Source organism: Coccinella septempunctata, chromosome 7 (assembly GCF_907165205.1).
Source record: "Coccinella septempunctata chromosome 7, icCocSept1.1, whole genome shotgun sequence".
Lineage (NCBI taxonomy): Eukaryota > Metazoa > Arthropoda > Insecta > Coleoptera > Coccinellidae > Coccinella > Coccinella septempunctata.
Genome location: NC_058195.1, coordinates 20,410,108 through 20,420,838, shown reverse-complemented (window position 1 = coordinate 20,420,838; position 10,731 = coordinate 20,410,108). Strand labels below are relative to the sequence as shown.

At 36.3% G+C, this 10,731-nt stretch overlaps 1 long non-coding RNA gene across 1 annotated transcript; it reads right to left on the bottom strand.

Moving 5' to 3' along the window:
- Positions 1-329: 329 nt before the first annotated feature.
- LOC123318081 lies at positions 330-969 on the bottom strand. The gene is made up of 2 exons (XR_006538248.1): positions 516-969; positions 330-405 (listed from the first exon to the last, which is right to left on the bottom strand). It is a non-coding gene; the product is annotated as an uncharacterized LOC123318081 (long non-coding RNA).
- Between the last annotated feature and the right edge of the window lie 9,762 nt (positions 970-10,731).

The window sequence follows — 10,731 nt, the reverse complement described above, 5'->3', positions numbered from 1 at the left end:
ATTGCAAATTTGACAAAAAATCAATTTTTACGTTTGATTGCAGAAGGCATAATTTAGAACATATAGAGTCGTTCGGGGTAACTGAGCGCAGAGGGTAAGTGTGCGCAGTGCATATATCTCGACTATGCAATATATGAAAGAGGGGTTCATTTGGGTGAAGCAAGGGCGCAGAATCGCCAAATTAGTTTTTCATAGGAGTGCGCCTGAAGAGTTGAGTTGAAGAGGAGAATACGGCTGACTTGGATGGCTTTCAGGAAAATGAGCTATATATTTAGAAATAATCGAATGATAAGTATTTACCCTGTGTGATTTATGAAAGAATAAATGTATTTGATATGCAGGGTTTATTATTATTTAAAATATAATGGTGATTGGCAACGTTTCGGGCAGTACCCTTTTTCTAGCCTGTAAAAAACAATATACACAATGTAAAAACAACAAGAACAAACAAACAATTTATAAGTATTATAAAATTCTACAAACTTTGTTGGATAGAGATCTAATTCTATTATCACCTTTATAATTCATTTTAAGTTATTTCCCAACTTATTTGTTGGATGTCATTGGGGTTATGATTTCAAATGATATTGGAGTTGTTACGTCAATAATGATTTCTTCTTCTTGTTTGTTTTTGTTGGTCGGCTTATTTGAGATTGTTCAAAATAGTGGAGTAGATGTTGTGAAGGTATCTAATGTCTGATCTGTCATTAATGGATTTTTCATTTTGTTTTATGTGGATCATTTCGAGAATTTCTCTAGATTTTTTATTTTTTTCTCGGTCCAACACTATAGTCTCGTCATAATTGAATGTGTGTCCATTCTCGGTTTTGTGCTTGTAAAGTGCTGTTTGTGTTTTGGAGTACTTGTGTCCTTTCAGTCTGTCTTTCAGTTTTTGTTCCGTCTGTCCTATGTATACACCCTCACAATTATTGCAATTGATCTTATATACCACATGAGATGTTTCTGTTAATGGTGTTGATGATTTTAATTTGCTATATAGTTGTTTAATTTGAATGTGTGGTTTGTGCGCAATTTTTACGTTGCTGTAGGGTTTCAAGATGTTTTCAATTTTTTCCGATAGAGAAGGTACGTATGGTATTGGTATGAATGTGATTGGTTCTTTTTTTTATCTATTGAATTTTCGGTGTTGTATAATTTGTGTGTGCGATGTTTAATTATCTTCTTTATTTGTGGTAGAGGATAGTTGTTTTTTATTAAAAGTGAAGTAATGTCCTGTATGATGGTGGGTCTGTATATAGGTGAAGTTAGTTTTAGCGCTCTGTCAATGTACCCGATCATAATTGCTTTCTTCTGTTTATAGATATGTGCTGAGTTGTAATCTATTATTCTCTCCGTGCATGTTTCTTTTCTATAAAGTTTTGTTTGTATTGAGTTGTTCATTCTTAAAAGTGTCATGTCTAGAAAATTTATTGCGTTGTTTATTTCTGTTTCTAGTGTTCTAGTGAATCAAATAATCGCTAACATCGAACATAACTAAACTTTCCCAGGAAAACCAAAATACAATCAGAACAAAATTAACAAGTACACTTCAACAACACTGTAACAAAATAAAAAATTCAAAGCTGAAGCCAGAGCAACGGAAATGCATCTCAAATTACTATAAAATAAAGAAATTTCTTAAGGAAAACCCACAAATTATAGTCACAAAAGCAGACAAAGGTAATGCAACAATAATAATGGAAAAAGATGAATATACACAGAAAATGAAACAACTACTTAATGACACCAAAACGTATAAGGCAATTAAAAAGGATATAACGTCCTCATTACAAAAACATAATAATGCAATTTTGAAAAAATGGGAAAATTCAGGCTACATATCACCCCAGACAGCAAAATCTTTATCTATTCACAACAGCATGCCTCCTAAAATTTACGGACTTCCGAAAATTCACAAACCGAACATACCAATGAGACCAATAGTATCCCACTCACCATCGCCATTCTACAACCTATCAAAATATCTATCAGGAATACTTTCTAACATCATTAACAAGAATCCATATTACACAAAAAACTCATTTGAATTGAAAAAAGAATTAGACAAATTGCACATACCTCACAATCATAAATTATTTTCCTTAGATGTCGTTTCATTATACACAAACATACCAACTGTTCTGGTACCACAAATCTTACATGAAAAGTGGAGTTTAATAGAACCGTACACATCGATTCCTGAAAGCGAATTCATTGAAGCAGTACAATTAACGTTAGGAACGTGTTATTTCAAGTTTGAGGAAAATTTCTTTCAACAAATAGACGGAGTTTCGATGGGTAGTCCTATTTCGAGTACGGTTGCTCAATTGGTGATGGAATATTTAGAGGAAAAAGTTTTGTCCGGAAAAAAACTATAACATCACACTTTTCAAAAGATATGTTGATGATTGTTTAATAATAACATCAGAAAATGCGATACAAAAAATAATTGATGATTTAAATAGTTTTCACCCTAAAATTCAGTTTACACTAGAAACAGAAATGAACAACGCAATAAATTTTCCAGACATGACACTTTTAAGAATGAACAACTCAATACAAACAAAACTTTATAGAAAAGAAACATGCACGGAGAGAATAATAGATTACAACTCAGCACATATCTATAAACAGAAGAAAGCAATTATGATCGAGTACATTGACAGAGCGCTAAAACTAACTTCACCTATATACAGACCCACCATCATACAGGACATTACTTCACTTTTAATAAAAAACAACTATCCTCTACCACAAATAAAGAAGATAATTAAACATCGCACACACAAATTATACAACACCGAAAATTCAATAGATAAAAAAGAAGAACCAATCACATTCATACCAATACCATACGTACCTTCTCTATCGGGAAAAATAGAAAATTGCGCACAAACCACACATTCAAATTAAACAACTATATAGCAAATTAAAATCACCAACACCATTAACAGAAACATCTCATGTGGTATATAAGATCAATTGCAATAATTGTGAGGGTGTATACATAGGACAGACGGAACAAAAACTGAAAGACAGACTGAAAGGACACAAGTACTCAAAAACACAAACAGCACTTTACAAACACAAAACCGAGAATGCACACACATTCAATTATGACGAGACTATAGTGTTGGACCGAGAAAAAAATAAAAAATCTAGAGAAATTCTCGAAATGATCCACATAAAACAAAATGAAAAATCCATTAATGACAGATCAGACATTAGATACCTTCACAACATCTACTCCACTATTTTGAACAATCTCAAACAAACAAACAAGAAGAAGAAATCATTATTGACGTAACAACTCCAATATCATTTGAAATCATAACCCCAATGACATCCAACAAATAAGTTGGGAAATAACTTAAAATGAATTATAAAGGTAATGAAAGAATTAGATCTCTATCCAACAAAGTTTGTAGAATTTTATAATACTTATAAATTGTTTGTTTTTTCTTGTTGTTTTTACATTGTGTATATTGTTTTTTACAGGCTAGAAAAAGGGTACTGCCCGAAACGTTGTCAATCACCATTATATTTTAAATAATAATAAACCCTGCATATCAAATACATTTATTCTTTTAGAAATAATGACATCCCTATCAACCTCAAGAGAAAGGTTTTTGACACCTGCATATTACCAGTGGCTACATATGGCTTGGAAACGATGGCAATAACCAAGAAGAGTGCGAACCAGCTGAGAGTGATGCAGAGAGCGATGGAAAGAGCTATGCTTAGTATAAGCCTCAGAGACAGAAAAAGAAATGAAGAAATCCGACAAAAAACCAAAGTCGTAGATGTCATCGCTCGGATAGCAGAATTGAAGTGGCAGTGGGCGGGACACGTAGCCCGACTGGACAAATCGAGATGGTCATACAAAATAACACACTGGCGACCGAGGACAACAAAACGTAGTGTAGGGAGACCACAGAAGAGATGGCTCGATGATGTGAAAGAACATGCGGGAAATAGGTGGTTTCAGATTGCTCAAGACAGAACAGTGTGGTGGAACTTGAAAGAGGCCTACGTCCAGGAGTGGACAAAGGAGGGCTGACGAAGAAAAGAGAGAGAGAGAGGAGTGCGCCGTGCGACGTTGCTTTAAATTTTTATTTGCAATCAATGAAATTCACCAGTTTTCTTCTTAATTTTTAGCATCTCTGCATCTTCTGCCAGGCCCAAGTTCCGAGTTCGACAGTGTTAAACAATATTTCATTCGATCATGCGCATATTAATCTAAATATATAACATTTTTGTTAAAATTTTGGTTTCTCTTAGCTGCTTAACTCTATAAGAACGTCAATTCAAATTTTGGCTTACTGGGGAAAGTGTTCGCGGATAAGTGTGCGCATAGATTTATTATATGGGCATTAGTTCAGTGAGGAATAAATCATGACATTGCTGATTTTCTTGGTTAGGACTCGATCAATATTGTTATATTTGTTCAGAAAAATATGAAACGCCACCAGCAGGGGAATGTTTCAAGAGTTGTGGTCAAGGAATGGTGGCACGAACAATAATGCACTGCTTGTAAAAAGGTGCTTCTGTATTGACAATAAACAGCATTTCTCTAATATTGTAACATTTTGATGACATTATTTTGAAATTTGTTTTGATGTGTGGTTCACTAAGCACTGCGTTACCCCGTGAGGTTGTGCACACTTACCCGCAATATAGGGCATGCGAACGCACTCCGACTTTCACTAGTATATTTTTTTTTTGCGGAAAAAAATGTTTTTGTTTGTTTGCTTTTTGTTATTTTTTTATAGATCAGAAAATTCTCTATCTCATGAATATGTTTTAATATTCCTAGCTTCAACATTTGAAACAGGGTATGGTTTGAAATGCAAAAGTGCGCACAGTTGCCCCGAATGACTCTAAGACTAACCGCCAGTTTCTGAAAGGCCGATCAAATATAAGTATTAGTTCAATTGAAAGAACACGTTCGGTTGAGGATCTGTTGGTTGTCGTGAGGATTGGTCAGCTGAAATATCTGTTTGTTACAGCCTATATACCACCTCAAGCTGTCGTGGGCCTTTATGAAAAACACTGTGAGAATTTTGAACAAGCAGTTGAAAGATTTGAACCTGACGGGATATTCATTACCGGAGATTGATCATTGTTCACATGTTCGCTGGTGTGATAAGACGCGCTTGAATGTGCTCTGCTTGATACGTCGTGGAACATCTATTCTTCTGAGATAGCACCGTAACAATTCAGTTATTATATTGAATCGAGCAATAATAAATTGTTGAGACAATTCACGAGATGTCGACCAGACAAAAAACCGAGTTCGAGAAATCTCTGATAGAGGCTCTGAAGTCTGAAAATGTAGTGAAGGAGATCTCAAATGCCATAATTAATTCCATATCCAGATGTTCCGCAGAAAAGTTCAAGACTTTTGATGCCAAAATAACGACTTTGGAGACTGAAATTCAGCAACTGAAAACTAATGCTGAAAAGTTAAATAATAGTTAAAATGATACGTTCCGTATGGAAATGGAACGAGGTTCTTGAACAGAAGTTAAAAAATAACAACATACGTACGCCTCATCGGCGTGAGGAAAACACAACAAGATGATGTGTTAGCCCAGGTCAAGAATATCTTCGCTGATACATTGCATATTTCTATTGTCGATGAAATTGCCTCTGTGTGTAGAGTTGGAAAGAAAGAGAAGGAAAAATCCCGCCATACAGTAGTTTCTTTCAAAGATGTTAATTTCTTAAATATTATTTATGGACAAAAGAAACTATTAAAAGAAACACGAATTGTAATGAAAGAAAACTTGACGCATGTAAGATGGTAATTGGTCCGGGAATCTTCTGAAAGATATGGTTTCAAGAATGTTTGGACCTCCAGTGGCGCAGTTTTCGTCACGGGACAAATATTGAAAAACTTATTCCTGGTGTTTGATTTATTTGTTATGTGATTTGTTAGTTTGTTTCGCCAGTCCTATCTCAGAGCACTTATTGCTATATTTATATTTATAAAAATAAAGCACAAGGGTAAATCTTTCATTATCGGTGTTGAATATAATCCACCACACGTACACGTACCATACAAGTTTTTTGTTGATGCCCTGGAGTAAGCATGGGCAAACTACGACCCGCGGGCCAGGTCCGGCCCACGTGAAAGTCTAATCCGGCCCGCGTCAAGATTTTGAAACAATCACCAGTATTTTTGTTTTCTAAGTTTGACCGCCTGATAAGGAAAAGCAATGTCACCTAATACCGAGTTGTCTCAAAGCGTAATTTGCGTACTGTTGTAAGGCGCGTTTACTCGGAGATGCCTTAATCTCGAGCGCCAGCTATTCTTTTCAATAGGAAGAATAGCAAACCTACCAGAGTAGCTGCTAGCCGGAGACAGAGCTCGGTGTTGTCTAGGGTAGTAGCGACAACGAAGAAGTCAAAATCGAATTATGTAAAAGTTTATTCACACCTTCGGAAACTAATTATATGTACAAGGGAGATATGTGTGATATAAAATATGAGTGATTCTATAAGTGAAAATACATTCGGGAAATCTTATCCGGTCACGAGCACTTTATGAAATTTATACCGGGTGTAGTGAAAAATTAACGGTTCAATAAAAATGCGCCAACCAGAACTGACGAATGCTAAGGACTTGCTATACGGTATCGGTATGTAGTTGTATTTCTCCGGAAATGAAACACAATAAGGGCGGATCTGTTCGAGACTTTTATTCGCTGCCCCAAGGGTTATAACACGCCATGACTGACAGCGAAGAAAATGTCTATTTTTAACGCAACTACGGGATTTCACTGACTACGTGCGGTATCTCTTATTCTCTGCCCCAAGGGTTATAGCACGCCATGACTGACAGAAAAGAAGAGATTTCGGATTTAACACTTATGACGCGGAACGCGGACAGGGGGGGTTGACGGAACTTTCCCTTCCGTACCCCAAGGGCTAGGGCGGACCTGTTCGAGACTTTTATTCGCTGCCCCAAGGGTTATAACACGCCATGACTGACAGCGAAGAAAATGTCTATTTCGCGCAACAGGGTAAAGAACGATAAAATACAACAGAAAACGATACAGTACAGCAGTGTCAAAGTTAAGGAAGTAACGGCGTAGGTCTAACAAAGAAACTGAACGGTACAGACGGGGACCTACCTCCTTTGTTTCAAGCACTCGAAACTCAAAGGATTTAAAAGAAAAAAACTAAAAAATTAACTCTAAGCACTGATGCAAACACAAAATGATTATTCTTCAACGGCGAAAGAAATACCGAAAATTAACTGAATCTATGAAAGAAGTCACCACGTTAGAAAGCGAAAAATCGAAAATACTGAAGCGAAGTGAAAGCACTGAAGTAAAAGTCAAAAGTCGAAAAGTCAGCCGAAGAACTGAAGTAACAGTCAAAAGTGACCGTCGCGGGGGAAAATTTGCTTTTATAGGCATATCCCCTCTCACGGTAAGAATCTGAAAATTCCAGAATGCGACAAGAATGAAAAACGTTGTCAGCTCCGGTTTATCGCATATCAACAGATGAAAAACGTCGAAATCTTCAGCGGCATGTAAGAAAAACAACGTGAAATACAGATAAGCGGTTTTTTTACATTTACTCTGCCTGTCGGAATGAACGTACGGAATATTCGAGAATTAAAATATTTTCAAAGACGGAAATTTAAAACGAAAGAAATGCACTAAAATGAACTCCAATTTTCCTCAGAAAACTGGGGTTCATTACACTGTTCATTATCATCTTAAAATGTTGAAGATTATACATCGAAGACGACAAATTAGCTGGAAACGTATTAGGTGGAAAAAGGACTGATAAATGGGGGCTTCATAGCTGCTGAAGTGAACCAAGTCCATGCAGCCTAGTTTTGGGATACATGACTTACGGCCGGTTTCATAATCAAACCTAAAGCCGCTTTAACTTTAAAGCTTCCTTTAACCCTACTAAAAATGACAGTAAAGGAAGCTTTAAGCTTAAAGTGACTTCAAATTTGATTATGAAACTGGACGTTAGGTTAGAATATAAGCATATGCTTACATTCACTTTACACAAATCTAAAGAAGTCACTTTTGAATTAATTGGTGATAAACAACTTCTATGTCATGTATCTCAAAACTAGGCTGCATGGACTTGGTTCACTTCATCCCTGAATCCCTCAAATAAAAGTCCACCAATTTGTTATTCAAATTGCATAGAGTTGTGCTCGAGGCTCAGCCTTAGTACTGCGTGTGCATCTGGCAGCGGCTGGCATTATTTCTTGTAATCCCCAGAAAAAGCAAAAGTCGCCAAATCTCCTTCGATGTTCCAACGACTGCATCACAGAACACAAATAGTGATGCATGGAATACAAAACTTGCAACGAACGGTTTGTTGCTGAGCTCCAAACATGAAGGCAGTATTCAAGTGTGATTAGTACATGAAAATCTATTCAATTATTCGATTCTGCGTAGTTTGAATCGATTAAGTAACGGTTTCCTTCTAAATGAAAATTTTTGAGCTTCAAGAACGGTATTAATTATTGGATCTAACATTAATTTAGTTTAGCAAAGTTTGCGCGCAACTTAGCATAGGTGTAGTGTTCTAGTTCTCTCAATTCTAAACTAAATTATTCTGGATTTGCTTGGGAGTCTTGGGACCTCGAGTTACAGCAGTCAACAGCACGGTTACTGAGATGATGATATTATGCTCGTGGTGGTTAGTAACGAATCAAGCATTAAAATTTTCGTTTGGTTCGTTGTCAACGTCTGTGTAATTCGAAGTATTTTTGACCTTTTGATTTTCATTGATGACAGCAACAAAAATATCACATATTTTTCAAAAATTTCAAGAAACAAACAATCACGTCCCTCAAAGTACCTTTGACTAATATTTACAACATTACTACTGGAGGGAGGAGCACCAAATATGACGGGCGGAATATGGTATCGTGGGCATATTTAATGAATAATCATAATATCTCGGGAACAACTGCATATTGTTATGTGAACAGGTGTTTTCCACTATTAAACTATAAATAGCAGCGTAAGCAACCGACTATAAATGTGCCTACAGATTACTCTAACGTGACGTGGGCCCATGTCATAGTGCGCATGATTCAAAAATCTAACATCGGCTTTTGCGCGGAAGCGTTCAATGTGGGAACGTGGGAATACACGTGTCAACGTCACGTCTGACTAATTTAACGCTTCCGCGAAAAATCCTATATTAGATTTTCGAATAATGCGCATTATGACTTGGGGCCCACGTCACGTCAGAGTAATCTGTTGGCACCTTAAGTGACTAGCATTCAGCATTATCACTGTCAATTTCAGAACTTTTAGAAGCTCAATCACAGTTTCATTTTTCACATACTCTTTCGTATCCTACCGAACAATAATTAATTTTTGTCATTTTTTTACTTTTCTAGGATGTAAAAATCGAAACAAAGTTAATCACTTGTAAAAATGTGTATTTTTTTTGGCCCGCCTAGGTAATTTTTCATTTTATCTGGCCCTCCCCTCAAAAAGTTTGCCCATGCCTGCCCTGGAGGGTAGTTTAAACTATTGTTTGATGTTATGTCAGAATGTAATCTGTGTTGGTGATATGAATATTAATTTTCTTGAGACAAATTTTCCTTCAGTAAAATATTTCAACGCAATGCTTCCTACCATCGGTATCTACCAGCTAATTCGGGTGCCAACTCATATAACAGCTACCTCTAAAACTCTAAATGATAACATCTTGTGCAATGATAGGGCTACCATTGATTCTACTTTTACGTGTCCATCAAATTCTTCTTTTTATGTGTGCATCGGTTGTAGGTTAAAAATCGAGAAGCCTAGAGTTGAGCCGCGTGTTTTCACAATATAAGATTGTCGACATTTAAATGAACAATTGTTATTTGATGATATGGTCAATTCTGATCTGTGAAAAATATTTTGTACTAACGATGTGGATGCGAAGGTAGAAATTCACTGTAAAACACTAATAGATTTGTTCGATAAACATTTTCCTTCGAGAACAATCAGAGTTTAGAAAAGACGTGCGCCGTGGATGACTGACGAGGTTAGGGGGTTGATGAGGAGTAGGGATAGAGCGTGGGGACATATAGGAGAGTCAGGAGCAGGGGGGTGAAACTCGCTTAGAAACAACGTGAACCGCTAAAATGTGCTAACACTGCTGCCGTCTAGCGGAACGTTTAGTAAACAGTAGAAATGACACGCATGCGCGCATAGACATAGAGACATGGACTGAGCAATGTCAGCATGAAATTGGCTTTTTTTATAGAAAGAGAGAAATGATCGTCGGGAATTTACCAGTCTCTTTTTTGTTCACATAGAGGTGAGTGTAGACCAATCAAAATTCTAGAAAGAGACAACTGCATTCCCGACGTGCGTTTCTCTCTGTCACTTTTTTTGACCGTATTTCGTGCATAGATAGAAAGGGAAGGCACAGTCCATGCATAGATAACCTATAGATATGCAACTCTTTAAAAAATTATGGTTCCTTATATCGCGACATCTATTATCTCTGTGCCACTTTTACCTGCTTGCTTTTGACAGCGTTGTTAACAAAATTACAGATGCCTATTAAACGTTCATCGCATTCGCGCCCCCTCTGGTGGATTTTTTGTGAATCTTTTTTGAGAGTTGAAAGGATAAGGAAGCAAAAAAGGTAGTAGAATTTAAGTGTATAATAATAAAAATAAATATAATAAATAAAAACAATAAAAATTTAAAGATAGAACGATGATTAAAATGCAAT